Source organism: Coptis chinensis, chromosome 6 (assembly GCF_015680905.1).
Source record: "Coptis chinensis isolate HL-2020 chromosome 6, ASM1568090v1, whole genome shotgun sequence".
Lineage (NCBI taxonomy): Eukaryota > Viridiplantae > Streptophyta > Magnoliopsida > Ranunculales > Ranunculaceae > Coptis > Coptis chinensis.
In genome coordinates, this window is record NC_141461.1 from 322,156 (window position 1) to 342,514 (window position 20,359).

General features: G+C 39.4%; 1 long non-coding RNA gene and 1 pseudogene across 1 annotated transcript in view; one reads left to right on the forward strand and one right to left on the reverse strand.

Annotated features, from left to right (window-relative positions):
• Nucleotides 1-19,249, forward strand: part of LOC147490440 (uncharacterized) — a 50,024-nt gene extending 30,775 nt beyond the window's left edge. The window contains exon 2 of the long non-coding RNA XR_015197813.1: nucleotides 18,887-19,249. This is a non-coding gene — a long non-coding RNA (uncharacterized LOC147490440). The remainder of the gene's footprint in view (nucleotides 1-18,886) is intronic.
• LOC147490443 (U-box domain-containing protein 4 pseudogene) lies at nucleotides 12,631-13,957 on the reverse strand (annotated as a pseudogene).
• Nucleotides 19,250-20,359: the final 1,110 nt, after the last annotated feature.

The following is a 20,359-nucleotide window of genomic DNA, read 5'->3' on the forward strand; positions in this document are numbered from 1 at the left end:
TCACGCTCACGGATTAAATCTTAGTGATTTTTAAAATATAATGTGACAGCACGAGAGCGTCAAGATGTCTAGAATACCATAAGTTACAAAAAAAGGGACCGGTCTGCCTCGACTAAACCAACTCTCATATAAACTAGATAATTGCAAGGCAGTGGGCGGGGGCATGAGCGGAGGTGGAGAAGAGAGAGAGAGAGATGAGTTTGTGGTGGGAGAGAGAGAGTTGGGTTTGGTTGAGAAGGAAGGAGGGAGATTGAGGCTGTGTAAATCACTTTTAGATTGTACGTAGATTGTGAAAACAATTTGGAGGAGAGATTGAGAGAGGTTGGAGGCGAAAACAGGAGAAAATGAGAGAAGGGAGGGAGGGGGTACGGTCAGACACAAAGTAAGGGTTATTTGTAAATTATATTGGAAGATGGAATGATGTATTCAAGCCTCAGCCAACCGATTTGGAGTCTATCTGCAAAATGCAGGAAGAGCTGGTCAAGGAGAAGTGTGGTCAAGAGGGTCAAAACAAGGTGAATTAAGTTCTCAACTCATTGGAGCTGGAAAGCCAACTTGGCCTTGTTTTGCGATAGAATAGGTGAGTAGTTCATTAGATGCGCCCTCGACTGTCTAGTTTCTCTTGTAAAGTTGTGTATACACATATTTAAAAGAGGAAAGAAGAGAAGTGTGATAGAGTTCTGGATTATTCTATTTGATCAAGTTTGGTATTTGTTGGTTAAGTTAAATAAATTCTTTGGTGGGAATACCACTTACACCGAGGATCGTTTGGGAAGAAATATGGCTACTAGTTCCGAAGTTTTCGACATTGTTGTGATGAACTGATGAAAAAATATAAATATTAGGATGGAAACCAAAAACAAATATTTTTTTTAAAATAAATAATAATTTGTGTAGCGGCCATTAAGCATTTTTAAAAAAAAGGCAAATTTATAATTATTGACGGTACTAAGGTGTTAATTTGTTTTGGCGCCAAGTTATAGCGCCAGGTTTTGGGCAGTAATGCAAATTTAGTGACGGCGTAGAGGCATTAGTAATGCACATTTAGTGACGGCGTACAGGCGTTAGTAATGCATATTTAGTGACGGCATACAGGTGTCAGTAAATATGTCAATTGTGACAGCATATTGGCGTCACAAATATTTCTGACACCAACACATACGCCTAAATTCCGTTGCCTTGTAGGCGTCACAAAAAATAATTCTGACGCCTCCTAGCCTTCACAAAAGTGTTGTTTTGTTGTAGTGCAAGAAATCTCCCGCCAAGCGCTGTATTCAATCCCTATGGAATTAGATTCCTCGCCTGCTGGCTGATTAATTGACTAAGGGGATTAACACGCCTGCTCGCTGACTTAATTCAATATATATGCAAAATACTCTAACCCATCATTCATCGGCATAGGAGATAGCCGGGAAGAGCACACAATATGTGCACATCATCATCAAAAGTCACATTGCCTAAAGAGTCTAGGCATGCCATTTCACCGTGCACTTCACTCAAAGTAATTATATCTCTCACCCCCTGTCGCCAAAGCAAATATGGCTTGAAGAAAGATACTCTAAGTCATCAATATAGACAAGTGTTACCCTCAAATGTCTTTTTAGTGAGACCCATTTCAAAGAGCAAGGATAGGTAGCAAGACAAGCCTTCTTTACCTTACGGTCATCAATGCCGGTCGAGCCACTCCTTAGTGTTCGAGGAAACAAGGCAAGCTCAGTGCATATATTGGGAAGTGCTCCCATAGCCACATTTGCAAAAATACCATATTGACAAAGTTCTCAACCTTATATACACTGTTTTGCAGCCCGTAAGTCCGCTTGGAATCGATCAAGGTAATGATATTGTAAAATCCAAAAAATAAGCCAACGGCCGCCACCCTCGAGACAGACAACTTAACTGCCCGAGGAAAAGAAATTTTGCACCTTCTCATGCTATTCAACCTCTATAATGTTACATGAGAGCCACAAAACGATCATAGCAAGCCAGCCAACACGAAGAACCTTGACCTTCGTTGCTTGCATACTTATTGAGCTTTGTTGTTCACTTACTTCTGCATTTACATTATGCTTATGCACTAGACGTTTTGTTCATTTATGGCAGTAGTTAAGTAGCTTATTAGCTTATTGTTTGAACTGTCTTGCATACTATTCGGCATACTTTACCTCTGATGCCCCCAAAGTTTATTTGGAATAATATAAGTAGGTGATAAACACAAATTTTCTAAACTAAATATTAATGCATAAACAATAATACCTAATCTAACAAACACTTAATTAAATCAATATTCCTACTATCAAATAATGGTGAAGCAATATATTAGAGTACAGATTTGTTCCACTCTTAAACTATCAAGAGATAATGAATTCAACTAAGAGTGAATTAACGTAATAAGTACATCTAGAACATGATTCAACTTAGAGCAAACTCATTAGTTGATCTGGCTTCTTATCAGCTCACTATTACAATAGTTCTAGTATTAGACCAACAACGTGCTGATTAAGCTTATTACTTTATTTGTTTCATGGCATCAAACCACGGCTACAACAAGAAATGGGAATTTATTTAGCTACACATACAAGGAACTATTCGACCAACATGAACAAGAACAGGAAAAGTAATTTGACAAAGAATTGACCACATGCAGAAGATGCCCACTGCTACTATGTAGCTAGTGTCGCCTCCAAGATGGAGAGCCAGTAGGAGGCTGGGAAGGTTGTTGCCCAGGTTGCCTTGGACAAAGCGTTGAAGGATGGGGCTGAGCACTTCAAATACTTGGCCTTTAAAAAGATAGCCCGTGAGCTTAAACAACAACTGGAAGATCTCACTGTAGCCGGTAGACTCCTCCCTGCATAGCCTCAAGTCAGCCCAGACTCTACATCCCAGCCCATCAACCTTGAGGACTGAGACCACTCCGCTGGCCGTCAGTGAGGCCGGCCTGGTGACTTCCCTTGTCATTGTGCCAGATGATACGGCCGCGGTTGTGGAGGAAGGGCAGTAGCGGGGGGGTGATTGAGGGCCAAGAGTGAAGCCAATTTGTTTATCTTAACTCATTAACTCAAGATGTTTAGTATGTTCATGTACTCTCTTTAATGTTTAGAAGGTTTTGTACCTTAGTTTCATAAGGTTTTGTATGTACATTCCTAGACCTGGATTTCTGGGTGCTCCCAGCAGGTCATTAATCGAATTTGTTTCCTGCTAAACTTTGTTTTATAGTTGCCTCTCTTCTTCCATTTCCCTTTAACTTAGTATATGGTAAGGACCACCCTAAGCTGGTTGGGGGCAGCTCAGTTTGCCCCCAAGTTAGATTCGGACATGTTGTCCATGAATGGCTCATCAACCCCAATTGTCTTTCACAAAAGCCGGGTTAGGCAGCGGCTCGGTTGCCCCAAGTTGGATTCGAACCTCTTGTCCATGAAGGGCTCATCCCCCCCCCCCCCCCGTTGTAGGTCTATTCGTTCATTTATAGCCAACAATCTGTGAACAATTGGAAGAAGTTTGCTCTCTATTTCATTGATATAACCGGTGACACAAAATATCACTACAAAACTCGCTTAACAATCTTTAGAAGCAACTGTACTCTCCTTTAATTGAAAAATTATACAAGGATTCACTCATGGAACTTCTTCAACATTCTGATGTATGTTCCATGGTCTCTGGATGTCCTCTCCCATTGAAGTCTGCAATCGATAGGTTCCGAAAACCCCCTTCTCCACCACGGTATACAGTCCCGCCCAGTTGGGACCAAATTTTCCATCATTCTCATTCTTGGTGGCCGGGGTCACTCGTCGTAGAACGCGATCACCCAGATTGAACTTCTGCAGCTTTACTTGCTTGTCATATTGTCTCTGCAGCCTCTTGTGGTATTCCTCCAATCTGATGCGCGCTATGTCTCTCCTTTACTTTGTAAGGTTCAAATCCCTAGATAGTATCATCTCATTCACTCCCTCTTCCATAGCCCTGGTTCTAGTTGTTGAAACTATCATCTCCACTGGAATCACTGCCTCCACTCCATACGCCATTGAGAATGGCGATTCTCTAGTAGATGTTCGCGGAGTTGTGCGGTACGCCCATAGCACATGATTTAGTTCGTCCGCCCACAATCCCTTCTGTTCCTCCAACTTTTTCTTTAGATTCTCCATTATGATTTTGTTCGAGGACTCTGCCTGTCCATTCCCCTAAGGATTGTAAAGGGCAGAGAATCCTTGTTTCACTTTGAACGCCTGGAGGAAGGCTCACACCTTTTCCCCGGTAAACTAAGTCGCATTATCCGCGATGATGGTATGAGGAAGCCCGAATCTACAAATAATATTCTCCCATAGGAATTTCCTCACTTGTTCTTCCTTAACCTATTGTAACGCCGCGCCTTCTACCCATTTGGTAAAATAGTTAGGCGCGGCCAGTATAAACCTTCTTTTGCCGCTTGCCATGGGCAGAGGTTCGACGATATCCAGTGCCCACATGGCAAATGGCCATGGACTAAATACATTATGCAAGGGTTCCGCTGGTGCATGTATCAGTGGAGAGAATCTTTGGCATTTCTCGCATCTCTTGGAGTACTCGGCTGCATCTCTCTTCATGTGAGGCCAAAAATACCCCAGTGATAACAACCGGTGAGCCGTTGTTCTCCCTGCCGAATGGCTTCCACAATCCCATTCATGAATCTCTCCCAATACCTCTTGCACCTGCTGTGGCCCTAGACATTTCAACCATGGTCCGCTAACATTTTTTCTATACAAGTCCCCATCAAGCAAGGTGTATCTTTGAGTCACCTGCTCCATCTTCCTCTTTTCTTGCTTTTTCTCTATCTCCATCCCTGACAGAAAATTTTTGATGGGTTCCATCCATCCTGGCTCTTCCACAGTGGTCAGCCAAAACCCTTCTTTATCTTAGGTACTTGGCTTGCTCAATACCCTGACCTCAATGGATCTGCCCTCGGTCCCAGGAAGTACAGTTGTGACGTATGCCAGTGCATCGGCGTGTCTATTATCTCTGTGGCTTAGATGAGCAAATATGATCTTAGTGAATAAGCTAGCCTTTTTCTGCAAGACCTCCAGGTACCTCACCATCCTTGGGCATCGGGACGCAAACCCTCCATTCACCTGACATATCACCAAGTTCAAATAAGAATAAACTATCAGCTCACTCACACCCAGATCCTTGGCCAAATCCAACCCTGCTATCACCGCTTCGTACTCGAACTCATTGTTCGAAGTCGTGAACCCCAACTTCATCGACAACTCTAGACGAGTGTTCTCTGGTGTGACCAATGATAAGCACCCAAAACTGTAATATTAAACCCCATATAGACATAGCAATTTGGTTAATTATGTATTTAATAATCATGAAATAAATATATTTTCGTACTTTTGTAGGTTTTCGTAGATAACGTGAAAATAATGGTTAAACCTGTATTAAAGCACGGGAATAGTGTATATATCTGAAGTCTTCCTACTCAGCCCATGTGAAGCCCAACAAAAGCCGAACTAAAGCCCAGAGACTCAAACAGGACAGAATCGAGTCAAAACGGGATTACTTGCAGAGAAGCATCAAACTTTCGAAGCTCATATCTCTTGAACTTGAACTCCGAATTCAGCAAGTGAGCTGCCTAGATGATCAGCACGATGAGCTCTACGCAAAAGCGGGAAGTTGTAAAAATGCCAAAATCACGGCTCGCCACTGGACACAGCACGTGGACCCACTCTGTGAGCCCACAAGATTGGATGAGTCATCAATCATGGAGCAAGTCAAGACAAAATATGCAAATTATTGGCACAAATTGACACCTTGCATGTCATTCATTTGGGTGAGTAGACTTTAGGTGCTAAATAGTGTTAATTTTTGTCTTGGTTTGATTTGGAGATAAGATAGAATTGAATGTAAGTAAATGAAGGAGGTGCTTCCACGTGGGGAAAAAAAGTGAGAAGGCTCTAATATGTATTGAATGGAGAATTAGGAGCATGGACTCTCATTCATGCATGTTCATTTTTATTTGGAAAAAACCTTAGTTCTTGTAATAGTGTTAGTGGAAGCCAACTTAGTTTTCTAATATAATTTCTTGTTCTAGTTTAAATCCAACACTCATTCTTTTTCTCTTCTTCCACTTTATTTCCAATTGCATATCATTTTATCCTTGGATCATGAGCTAAAACCCTCCAAAGGGGAGGGTTAATGATGCTCATGTGAGGATCAGGTTACGATTTAGGATTCCTGCATCACTACTTAGAGGCTTAGGTTTTGTTTTTCATCCTGTCCCAAAATGGCAAAGATTGACTGAGTTTGGAGTCTGGAACTCTGGACAAAGTAAACATTCCGCGACCGATTGACATTGGGTCCAGTAGCGACCCACGGAAAACCAGATTTTGATATTTGCTTGACTGGTGTGTGGAAGGGACATTTTAGAGATAAAATATCTTGACAACTCCTCATGCTAGTAAGATGGACTCAGAGATGAGCACATCTTGCTAGGGATCGATACTCGAATCAATTTCGGGTTTGTTTATGAACCGAGACTGTTTAGAGTTGTAGTGATCATGTTTTCTAAAACCTATGTAGCTAATCTTTGCATGAGTAGGATTAACCATCTTCCTATCTTTATCTCTCTTTCTATTTAAGAAACAAACTTGTAATTTCTAGATAACTTGTGTAGTAAGTCATCATTAGGTAAAAAGAAATATTCATAAAAAAATCCTTCTCACATGGTTCTCTAAGGGTAAAATTTCAGTTATGATATCAACCTAGTCTTAAGGTTTGGAACAAACTCCTTACTCAAATTATACACACGAGACAAGTGAGTAAGGAAAATATTGAATATTGGTACCTTTTAAGGTTTTGAATTCTCAAACATTTAAGACCATTAAAAGGGCAAACATCAAATGGTGCCACTGCACGCCTAAGGACTAAAGGAACATCCCAAAACAGTTGGAATACCTCCACGGGGAACCCCCCATCTCTAAACCCTTCATTTCTTTCATTTTTCATTTTAATTTCCGTTTGTTCTCATGAACACTGCCTGACGTACTAACTCGATTATTTTTGCGCATACAGGTACCTTTGGCTCAGGCTTGGAAAAGGATCTCTTGAACATTATAAGAACTTTCTAAAAATTTGAGGTTCTACAGTCGGGAAAGACTCGTGGACGCATGTGTTGTCCTAGTAGATGCGAGCCTTACTTGCGTGCGCTATTTAATCAATCGCGATCGCTAGCGCACTGGTATTTCAACAGTTCAAATTTCGTGGTCAGAATCTCATGTTCTGTAGCAAATCGGTGCAGATCTAAGTGTCTCACACCTGACTCAGATTTCATCAGTACGATCAGGATTTCAATAAGTGTACGTGAGCTCGATCGGACGTTTATTTCTTTGGCAGAGTTGTGGGAAGCTCACAAGTTCTAAGAGAGTTTATTGGTTGGCAATCTCTACACTTATATAGTGTGTGTAGGGATGTACAAAATACCCTCTAACTATCTTCTCCTTCAAGTGACTTAATCTAGAATCTTTTTGTACCTTCTAGAGTTGAGAGGATAGGATCAAGGATTGTGGGCAAGCTTTTGGGCCTAAGCCCATGTCTTTGGAAGTTTGAGCCTTTTAGTTTGTTGAAGCTTTAAGCATTGAGCTCATGTCTTGGAAAGAGTTGAGCCTTGGTCTTTAAAGCCTTGGAATATTGTTTGAGCTTTTGGGTCTTTCAGTTGACTTTGACCGTTGACTGTGACCTTTGATCTTCCCAATAGGTCCCTTTTAGGCTCCTTTTGACTCTAAAACACATCTCTTGAGATATTTGGTCCCAGAATAGGCTTGTATCCTGAAAAACAATAAGAAAGTAATTATTCTACATTATTGATCATATAATTGACTAAATTGAAGCATTGTAAGGGGATAGAAATGCATATTTGAGGTTTGATCAGTGGGATAGAAACATTTGCAAAAATTAGGCACTTTTAGGTTGTAAATTACGTATATTTCTTTCTAAAAAAGTTTAAAAATTATAAAAATTATTTATACTATATGCACTTAGTGATAATGATAATGTTTTCTTTTTTGTGATGATATTAGTCTAGAATCTCACATAGCATTTGAATTGGAGTGGTTTTTAGAAATTTAGGATTAATATGTAGGTAATAGTCATTGCATCTTTTCATGAATATCTTGCATGAGCATCTATTATTGTATTTGGAAGTATTTTTCTGAAACCTAGGTTAAACTACTTAATTTACATATCCTGTGAGAATCTAGCCAAAAGCCTCATATAAGTGAAATATCTGAGTGATGACACAAATGAGTAGTCAATTCTGAGTAGAGAAATCACACATCCACTTACTTGATCACCATACCATATCCTAAGTGAGAATTTAGGTCATCTTTGGATTGATATAGCCAGAAATTCACACCTGTATGAAATTTATGCGCTACTAGCCCTACTAAGCCTTTTTTTTTAGCCTTTTCATCAACCATAAATCTTTTACTCATCTATAAAACCAATAAAAAATAAAAATAGCCTATCCATTTGATAAGTTTGAGAAATAGGACGGGGTTATTCATAAAGGTGGATCTCGTTACCAACGCCGTCTTAAGAGAGGACCATTTAAAGGAGCAGTTGGAGCTTTGGATGGTACACTAGTAGATGAACACATTCTACTTGATAAGCAAATTCCCTTTCGAGGAAGAGGAGGTAAGGATTGTTTCCAAAATGTTCTTGGTGTGTGTGATTTTGATATGAAATTTACTTATGTGATGGCTGGATGGAAAGGGATTGCACATGATGCTCGTGTATTAAATGAGGCATTAAGGTGGCCTGAAAAAAAACGGATTTCCATTGCCTCCTGAAGGTACGTATCAAAACAACCTCACTGATCAAATATATATTTTTGGTTTACATATTTATGTGTCTCATTATTGTAGGTATGTATTACTTGTGTGATGCTGCATACACACATACTAGGGGCTTTATGTGTCCTTATAGGAATGCTAGGTATTGGTTGGCAGATTTTAATCGAGGTGGTCGTCCTAAAAACAAAGAGGAGAAGTTTAATCAGGCACATTCTTCGCTAAGAAATGTAATTGAGAGAACATTTGGTGTCTTGAAAGCAAGATTCAAGATATTGAAGAAGATGGCTCCATATAGTTTTCGCACACAAGTTCAAATTGTTGTAGCATACATGGCGATACATAATTTTCTCCGTTGCGTGAGCATTGATGATGATGATCGATTGTTCAAGTGATATGAAAAAGAAAATGTGACTATTCCCGTGAGGTCTTCAATTAACTCTGACAGACCAGAAGCACCACCAAGTATAAATCACACATTTGGACCCGAGGCACATGAGTACATGATCAACTTGCATGATCAAATTGCGGAACAATTGTTTAGTGGACATATATGATCAAGTTTACAAGAGCCACACTTTGGAGTTACTTGTAATGTCATTTAACTTGGTATTCATATTTTATGGATGACCTTATGATTATTGAACTATTATTATGTTTATATTTTTAGTATTTTTTTTTATCTCATATTACTATATGAGTCTTTTAGGCGTCAAAATGTTGAATAAACAAAAGAAACTCTGTCAAATCCATTTTTAACTCTTTTGTTTTATAAGTAATCAAGTTAGTGTTCAAAATAGATTGCAAGAGTAAAAATGTCTAAATGATTTATATTCAAAGCATTCGTGAGTCGGATCATTTGAGAAAACAAACATTTTTTTTCTCGAGTTAAGCATTCAGAACCAAAGATTCGGAAGGTGGGTCATTCAAAGATTCAAAGATTCGGAATTGAGGAGGCTCAATAAAACAAAGCGACCCTTATATATCATTTTTTGTCGAGATAACAGGTAATTCTTTCTAATAGCTATTCTTCTTCTCCATTCTCAACTTTTATCAGAGAAAAGAAAAACTCGCTCACTCACTTCCCAATTTCCTTTTCCCATTTTTATTTTTTACTTTTTACAATGAAGACTTGCAACCTTTAATAATTTAATTCCCAATTTCCCATTTTTAAATGCAAAGTAGAATTTTAGTATTTGGTGTTGTTATCTAAACGTTTCCACGACTTATTTCTATTTGGATTTTTTTTTACATGGTTCTAACTTTAATTTTGGGATTGTTCCAATTTCAGAAGAAACCCTTTCATTTGTCTTCGTGGCAGGGGCTTTGAACTCGCCATATAAAATGGGTAAAACTACTGAACTCTTTACTTTTGTGATTGTTAATTTTTGAACCACAAATTGTTAAGCACTTAGTCCTTGATTACTTTTTGTCTTCGATTTTTCAATTTTTCATTCTTTTTTGTTTTCTAGAAAATTGGTTCATTACTTCATTCACATTTTACGAAAAGCTGCGATGGAGGAGGTGATGTCTATATTCTTCTTTTTATCCTCTTAGTTTTATTCTTCTTTGATAACGTCTAACTATAAATTACATTATCTGTTTCTCTTCTGCGTTAGTTTTTGAACATTTCATGTTTGACGAAATGTTTTGGTGTAGAATATTTGTTTACTACACAAGATAATTTCCCAAGTTTTAAATGTATGCTATTAACTTCTTTCATTTTTTTTTTTGGATAAAAATGGAGGGACTTAATACTCTTATCCTACCGGTAATGAGGTATGCACACATTCCCTTTTGCTTAACAGTTTTGTTGCTTGCTAATCCTCAATGTACATCACCATTGAAATTAGCATATTTGTGGACGTAAATTATTTGTTATAGACTTACCGTTAGCGAAAAGCAAACATTGATTATTGAAATTTTGTAGAAAACTAGACATCGGTATAACGAAACAATGGTGTTCTTAATTTTGCTTTTGTAAGGTGATCTTGGTTGTTTTTTCATATGATAGACAAGGTACCAAGGTGTTGGATTTATAAAAGTGGAACTGTTCCGCACCACGACTTCCTTTTCTTATAAAACATTTTCTAAATTTCCAGTTCCTTTGTTGGCACAGTTTCGCCCTTAAGCAAAATAACCTCTTTTCGTTCGCCCATTGTGCCTATTATGTATGCCCGAAATATTATTGATTCTTCTTTTTTCTGTTTGTCTGTAATTGCTTTATCTTTTTCCATACTTCCTAAATTCGAATTGTCATGTGTTGTCTTTCTTAAACAGTCTGTTGAAGGTAGCAACTACAATTACTCTGGGTACTCCTATCTTTCTCTATCTCTCTCTCTGTATCCCCTTCACTTTTTTATGTTTGTTTTTTTTTCCTTATTTTTTGGTAATGGGTATATGGTATGAGTAATTTCTCCCCATATGTGGTTTGGAAAATTGCCTCAATGCAAGAAACTTATAGGTAAGGGATTCTCTAGCAGCGATCCTGGCCCTGAGCACGGACAAAGCACCTTGGGCTCTCAAAGCACGGTGGCTGAGAGCGACGCAGCAACTTACCAGCTGGAGAATGACGCATACTTTCTGAGAAGCGAACTTTGGGGCCGATGCAGCTGCCAAGATGGGTTCATCACTGAACCAAGGCCAGGGATGGTGGAGCTTCTTCAGACCATGTTATATCAGAAACTTAGAGAGCCCTTATAGGACATACTACTGATTTTGCTAAGTTGGTTGTTATGTTTTATATAACAAGCGTGCGGGCTATGTGAACTTTGGAGTGTTGGGCCTGACAGAGGGAACTGCGTTGAGCTACCTTCTTTGAAGCATTCGAGATCTCTGAGATGGACCAGACAGCTACAAAGGGAGTCTAAGTTTAATCCTAGGAGCCTCACTCTGGCGATACAAGGCCTGTCATCGGCCCAGTGTCTCTTTTAGTTTAGCACTTTTTATATGACCTGGCTTCTAATAGCCGGGGATGAAAAACCATCACCCACGTCATAATATTCTTTTATTTATTTATAATATATCCCTAATTGCATGCAAAAAAATTATAGGTAAGCGATTGATATGAAAACCACTTTATGTGATAATCTTGTAAACGAAATTGTTTTGGTTGCTCTTTCGTTCCTCTATTTCATTTTTAGGTTTTCAATGTCTTTAGATGTTGTCAAACTTTGGTCTATAGCATGTTAAATTTGAATCGTGGGAGGACAAGCGCATTGAATTCTCTCTTTGCATCATTTATTGGTGGCTTGCTTTCTTTGGCATCTAAATCCTTCATCCAATGCAAACTTCATAATGACCAACACCCATGCATAGATTGAAATTGAATGACGTGAGCCCATAGAAACACCCTTTGTTTCCAAGAGTTGTGTGTAACCACTATTGAACCCTTTTTCTCAAGACGGGATCTAACTGTTTTTAGCCAATGCTTAAAGGTGCGACTAAACTAATTTTTCATGTTTCGCTTTAAAGAGTGGAGTATTTCACATAGTAGTTTGGTGTATCCATTTGTTGACTTTTTAGTAGTTAATTCATTATATTCAAACACGTATATGTCCATTTTTTTTATCTCTTCATCACCTATGGTACGGTGTATAAGTGAATCGAAATTACTGTTTATCACTTTATTTTCCACCTTGCGCAAACCAGCTTACCGTGATGTGCTTATATTATGAAAAACAGGGAGGTTAATTGGTGAGGCCTATATAATATAGAGGTTTTACACTGGGAAAAACATAGAAGCAGTGATTGGGTCATCTCATTAACACAAAACTCATTACTTTCCAACTAGCATTACAGTAGCAAAAATCTAGAATCTGAATCCCTCTTGCTGGTTTCGAAAATGACTAAGAATCTGGTGTGCCTGCGTATAAACAGAATCAGAATCACACTTCATTAGTACGAAGAGAAATTACAAGAAATGCTAGACCGACACCGGAATGAGAGGTTCCCGCATATCACCTCTCAATACATGAGCACTTCCATGGATAGCCCAATCAAGTATGCAAAACACTACTATTTATGTGTTGGGAATAAAACTCCTACCAATACACATTGTTCCAGAAACAAAGGTTTCTCTGACATATCATGTTGCAAGCAAGATTATCTTAATAGTTGTCTTTGATAGCTCTATCACCCTTTAATATTTGTATATATACGTAATGAAGTTTCATAGTCTACATTTTGATATATTTTTCTGCTAATAAACTCTATTTGTTTATACACTCACATATCAGAGAAAAAGAATGCAAAGATTTATATAAAAGTTACAGGGTTAGGAATGCATACTTTCTCTTTTGCTCTAGGTGTACCACATTGAGACAATGCAACAAGAGGTGGCACAGCCCCTTCTTGAAGAACTAAGGTACAGAACTTGTAGCTATTAAAGCATAGTTGCAATAAGATAGACGCAACATTTTCCTTTCCCATTTTGTGATCCTGTTTCTAGAACTTCAACAAGTAATGGGATGCCACCTTCACGAGTTATTCTTTGAGCCCCCTCGGAATTGTTGACAGGTTGGCAAGAAGAGCGGCGATTTGTCAATCATTCCTATGTCGGGATCCATCACTCAATAAGGTGCTTCACTTTGCCCGCATGAAATATGGATAGATTGAACAAAGCAAATAGCGACATCTTTCTTCCTCCTAAGGGTTTCGATTCTAGGAGATCAACTAAGGCCTTGACCGCAGCAGAGCGACCGATCTTCATTTTGTACTCTTCCAACACGAGAATTTGAACAAAGTAGCGGCACCATTCTCTTTTGCTCCTGCATTTCCTAACTTAAGAACATGGATTAGTGGCTCTATTGCTCCCCTTTACGCAATCATGTTCTTATTGTTTTCATTAATAGATAGGTTCAACAGAGTAGTGACAGAGTGCTCTTGGGTCAGCTTCTCTACTGAATATAGCAATGAAATAAGTGGTGGAATAGCACCACAATGAGCAATAATTACGCGATTATCCATATTGTGCTTGGCGAGAAGCCGCGGTTCTGCCGGCACCTGTGGTTTGTGTGTCACTTTGATTGAACTTTTAGATCCTCTACAAGCTTCTCAACATGGGAAGATGTGGTCAAATCATCAAATCCCGAGTCGAGGAAAATGGGAGAGAGAGGCTTCTCGATGGTTACTTCCATATATTATCGGCAAGCTGCGTTTTTACGCGGACAACCATGGAGAAAATCCCGCCTCTTTACTTGGAGAAGAACCGAACAATTGGATGTGACTTCTTCGAAAAATTCACTTTCGTGTGTCCATGCTTACTCGACAAATCTGATGCTTAATGTAAATTCGTTTGCAAAGGATGGGGAAGATATTCAATGCTTTCGAAATAGCTTGAGGTCGATTCAATCCTATTTGTGAATATATGACGCCACGGGCGATGAGTGGTCACACTTTGGAATCACCTTGCTATTATCTTCAACACACTTTGATGAATCGCCAACCTTTTTCTTTTGAGATCGATGTCCAGCTTCCAGAGAGGACCTTGGAGTAGAATTATTACTATAGAAACAACAACGAAAACTCTCTGCACGGGTGAAATCTTGAGAAGGGACATTAGAAGATATAGGCAAAGGTGAAGCATTGTTTCCATTAGCAGTATCACAACGTCTTATGTTATTGTCTTCGCCCCAATTTGCAATTAAATCCTTCACGGTGTAATTGGTAATAACATTTGCATGTGCAAGATCTTGACGGGTTTTTGGACAAATGGTTAGTCCGTTGTCAACCCACCTTTGGATGAAAGCTCTTTCATAAGTCTGTCCAGATGCCACAATCACAGGGTCCAACATCAGCCCCAGCGACAGTGGGCAGCGAAAATAAGGAGGAATAGGCACGCCATTTGTAGCTGAAAATTGATCAATCGCTTCTAACTCCTTGAGCAGTGATCTTGCTCTCTCCTTTTCCAAGGTCACACTCTCCACCAGCAACTCCTAATTTGAAGTTAAACCAAGTGACTCAGTAATTTTTATTAGAATCTCTGAATTCTTTTACTCTCTCTTGGTCTGAACATTGAAGTTCCTGCAAACAGTGATGAAAACAGTCTACCAATAAATTAGCACAAAGCAAGGAAATAATGAGAAAATATGTAGCACAAGTAGATCAACAAGACTTATAAAAGGAAATGCAAACAAGGAAAAAGGCACAGAGGGCTGCAACAAATAATTCATATGAGATTGAAGTACATATATAATATATTAAGTACGTTCGCATCAACTAATTATGAAGTGAATGGAGATGATTGCAGCATTATACACAATATGTGACAAATATCTATACAAGACCTCTGGATCTTTATTGCCATTGGCTCACTCCGTAGGACCTAGAGCTAACAAAGAAAACTTATCAGGGGGGACACTCCTAAGAATAAGGAAATGGCTTCATTAAAGTTAGACCAACACCTTTTCCTAAAAGTTGCGATCGACTTACCTTTAGTTGAAATCTGCATTAACAATTACTAATAAAACATTTAATGGGTGTTTAACCATATGTGTATGCTATCTTAGTATACGGGAACAATAAGATGTGCAAGAATTTCCTTTATTGTTTTGATCATCTAGTAGTTAGATTTCTTATGAGTTTGTTATGTTTTTTCTGTTTTTTTTAAAAGATAATTGTATTAATAAGAAAAAGTTACATAGTACAATGAATGGATAGGATTGATAGTTATCACTACCACATTACCACATTAGATACTAAAATCAGTTTACAAATCTTTAAACTCCCGCTGCCGGGATCGAACCCGGGATTATGTTGGTTTGTCCCTACTAGCATAGCACATTATATTATGTTGGTTTGTTAAAAAGTAAAATGTCTTTCTTTTGTATTTTCTGTCTCTTGTTATGTTTTTCATTATGTTGTTTACGTCTTTACGATAGTCACAAGTTAATAGTTCACTTCTTTATGCCTTAGTGACCATAATTATTTGTATTTTGTTAAGGTGCCCGAAATGAGCATATCCTGTAGGCAGGTACTGAGAAAATGAGTGTAGAGGAAATTTGCATTTATCCTGATAATTGTTGGTTCTCGATACAAGACCGCCAATCATAGATTATCTAAAGCATTGTGCTTTCATGCATTATTGACAGAAATATGCGTCTCTCACTTATCATTAAGCATCAAATCAGCCAAATAACTACAATAGCTTGAGAAAAAATACTTCTCCAATGATATTACATTTCCAAAATTTGTGGCTGAAAAGTGGATAACTATGTAACCGTGCAAATAAATATATGAGTACAATCCCTAATTACCATAGTAATTATTTTTCTATGCTTTCTTGCCCTGTGCAATTGTCTGAGTTGAGATTTGTAATAGAAGTTTTGAGGGGAAAAAAAGTGGAAGTAAAATGGCACAGATGGGTTTGGAACAAACATGTACACCCGAGAGCTTCTGGGATTGTATGGAAACTGATTCAAAAAGCGTACCCAACTGATGACAGAGTTCAACAGAAGGGCATAAAGCTGGCATCTAGGTGTAGCCTGTGTGGGAAGGCAGAAGAAAGCACCCAACACTTGCTCTGGGAATGTGACGTTACTAGAGATATGAGGTGCTGGTTGGCTCAAACCTTCAAAGCTTCTTTACCTGTCTTGGATCTCCAATCAGTTATGAAAGCGTGCAAGCACCACAGTCCTATCAGGCAGGAACTATGGAATGCAGGCTTGGTTCAATTCATGATAGGCATATGGAAAACCAGAAACAAGATTTATTTTGAGGAGCGAACTCTGAATATTCAGTTACTGAAGAAGGACATTATGGTGGGGATAAACATTGCTGGTCATCTGGCAAAGGTGATACATAAGTAGTATCCATAGGCTCATCCAACCTCCTTCTTTGACTGTGTAGGGCGTTGAAAGTAGTCCCATTCCACATAGAACATTAACACCTGCACCAAAAGGAAATTTAATGTAAACTTTTTGGCTAAAGCAAATACAATGGTACATTTTTAAACAACTTCCAGAGCTCATGCTTAAGACGGAATAATTAACAAGAAAACTACAGACTTTCTATGTAGTTTCCAAGCAGCTAATGGAGAGATCCAACCACAATACCACAAAATTCATCTGGAGATAATTAAGGGAAAAAAGATTAACATCTGGAGTATGCATGGTGTTACCATTGATGACTGCTTGCGTGTAAGAGCATTGCTGAGTTGGTGGTAGTTCGGGATAAGAGAACGCCTGACTCGACGCATGCTTTGATGGTGGAAGAGACGGCTCTTCTTTGTCCAAGGTTGCAGTACTGGGGATGGTTTGTTTAGGGCAGAATCAGCTGATTCCGATATCTGATGTCTTCTATGAGGTGATGATATTGACAAGAACGAACTGCTTATTCCCAAACTCGATCCAGCTAAGAAGCTAACTGTGGGAGGGGTAAAGGTCGAATACATGTCGATTGATTGCCTGAATACATCGATACACTAATGTAAAGTTAGTGTGCGATAGACCCAAGACAAAGTTTTAAAAGTACTTCAATTTCCATGAGGCATCAGTTATCTTTGATTTTGTTTTTTCGGACTGTACATGGCCATTTACATTATAAACTATGAAGTACATCAGTACATGATATTTTAATGCAATTAATTGGTTTCTTTACGAACTTCAAATTATTATGCCATATAGCATATTGTATGAAGGGTTACATAATAGATATTCAACCAGGCGCGTTGGCTTTGGGACATCCAAGTTGAAGCTGTCCTTATCCGTCATCACTCGACCAAGCAGAATAAAGGTTATGACAATCCCTTTCTCCAACTACACAAAGCTTGCAAAAGTTCGTGAGCACAATGAATCAGTGCTGCGTGAAGCTGCTATAACATCAACCTCATATTCTGAAACATTGGGAGCAGCAACTGAGAGAGCTTCATTTCCGAAAGAGAAGAAGCGTACTCTGGCTTCCATGTTGCGGAAGAATTGATCATTTTTATTATTTTCTCTGTTTTAGTAAATAGTGGTTCTCTCATTGATCATCCCGGTGTTCCCAAAACAGGCTGTAAAGAATGTGCGGGAGAGAGACAGAGATGAAGCAAAGAGGAAAAGTGATAAGAATACATCCAAATGTGCAAAGCTAGCAGCTTGCAAAAGTTCGTGAGCACAATGAATCAGTGCTGCATGAATCTGCTATAACATCAACCTCATATTCTGAAACATTGGGAGCAGCAACTGAGAGTGCTTCATTTCTGAAAGAGAAGAAGCGTACTCTGGCTTCCATGTTGCGGAAGAAAGAAACACCAAACGAAGAGGGTTCAGAACAGGTGCGCAAGCAATGCTGCACGACAGTGCCTGATGGGAGAAGACACAAAGTATAGAGAAGTTTATCCAAATCAGTGGTAGACAAATGCATTACTGATGGTGTTTTATAGGTGAATTCTCTGTTGTTGCCTGTCCCATATATGTTAGCTACAGAGGCACGATAATGCTAATGTTCTTTGGGACATCCAAGTTGAAGCTGTCCTTATCCGTCATCACTCGACCAAGCAGAATAAAGGTTATGACAATCCCTTTCTCCAACTACATCATCTCTGGATACGGGTGTTGGACATCGCAGATATGCACATGCTATCCAATGAAAGTCATATGTAGACCATCATTGTACTTCCGAAAACAGGGTGGAATCAAGAGATTATAAGGACAGTAGGGATCCCAAAGTAGATAACAGAGATTTCAAAGGGTGAAACTAGGGACATGTATGCCGAGTCAAGGGTTGAGCCTCAAAGTGGTAAAGGCGTGAGAATAGAAAGTAGAGAGGATGATAGTAAAGAAGTAAAACATGACAGGAAATCTCATATGGAATTTAAGGGCGATGTTAAGATCGATAAGGATGCTTATAATGCTGGAAATAGTCCTTTGAACTGGAAGGATCCTAGGGAACAACATAGAGGGAAACGATATCCTGAAGCAACAACCCATGGTATCGATACATGGTGTAACTCCCGAAGTACTACTCAAGGAACAAGTGAGATTGGTAGGGATTCTTCAACAATCCCGAAGAACGGGGTTATCTAGAAGCACATGCGGACGAGGAGAACGAATTTGTCTTCAAAGTGATGATAAGTTGAAAGAAAGGTGAGAAACACAGAGATTGGGGAGAAAGGGACAAGGACAGAATTGATCGGCAAAGCAACCTTCCATTAGGTAATAGTAGTAGTGAACACAGAGAAATAACTAGGGAAGAAAGAGAATCAGAGAGGTGGGGAGAGATAGAAAGGACGTTCAGAAAGAGAAAGAGCGACCAAAGGAGAGGGAGAAGAATCATATTAAGAAGGAAACATTGAATGGGATAGAGAAAGAGGGTTTACACAATGAGAAGGAATCGGCAGATGGATCTATTAGAACACCTGAGTTGGAAAATCCTGCAGTGGAACAGAGGAGGCAAAAAGAACATGATGGCTGGAAAGCCGGTGATAGGGAGTCTAAAGATAGGAAAAAGGAAAGAGATGTAGAATCAGAAGGAGACAGACATGAAAACAAGGAGACAGATGAAGGATTGATGGAGGGCGATAGAGGTACAGAAAAAGAAAGAGAAGGTTTCAGCTTCGGTGTTCAACAACGTAAGAGGATGCTTCGGCCAAGGGGCTCTCAAGTTAATTGGTAGCCTCGATTTCGGCCTCGCTCAAGGGATAACGAGGAGTGTCTGAGTGCCTTAATTAGAATCGGAGTAAAATGTTCAGAGGAACTAATTACTGAGAGAATGGAGACTCAAGATGTTCTCAAAGAGCCGCGTTTGGTTGAAAAAGTTTTTCTTTCAGGTTAGAAGTGCAGGAATTCCATATGGCACAGTTGAAGCCGCACTACCCAGTGGTCTGCCAGAGAGTTTTGTTGAGGACTGCAAGTTGCAGGAGATACTTCACAAATCTGTAGAGTTTCTCCCAAGTCTGTGGAAGCAAGCCGGATTTTTTTATGAAACTATTGCTGCCTATCGGCGAGCTTTAAGCAAGCCCTGGAATCTGGATTCTCAGAAGTTGGCCACCATCCATAAAGATTTGGATGCTGCCTCCAATGAACCCACAGGAAGCCCTTTGCAAGCTATGGCTAACAGACAGAAGAAAAGAAACAATTGTATTAAGGAAGAGCTGATAGGCCCGTGCTAACAGAGAAGCTTTTGCTCTTCTGTACCTAAGTGGCTGATGCCTTCTTTCGCTCAGAACGAGCGGTTGCACTGTCCACGAATTCCTCTTCCCCTGCTCTAACCACGGAAGGAAGTTAGGCTGAACCAAGTAGCCGTACGGATGCTGCCTCCACTGAACCCACAGGAAGCCCCTTGCAAGCTATGGCTAACAGACAGAAGAAAAGAAACAAGAAATCTCCCGCCAAGCTCCGTATTCAATCCCTATGGAATTAGATTCCTCGCCTATTGGCTGATTAATTGACTAAGGGGATTCGCACGCCTGCTCGCTGACTTAACTCAATAGATATGCAAAATACTCTAACCCATCCTTCACTGGCATAGGGAGATAGCCAGGAAGAGCACACAATATGTGCACATCGTCATCAAAAGTCACATTGCCTAAAGAGTCTAGGAATGCCATTTCACCAGGC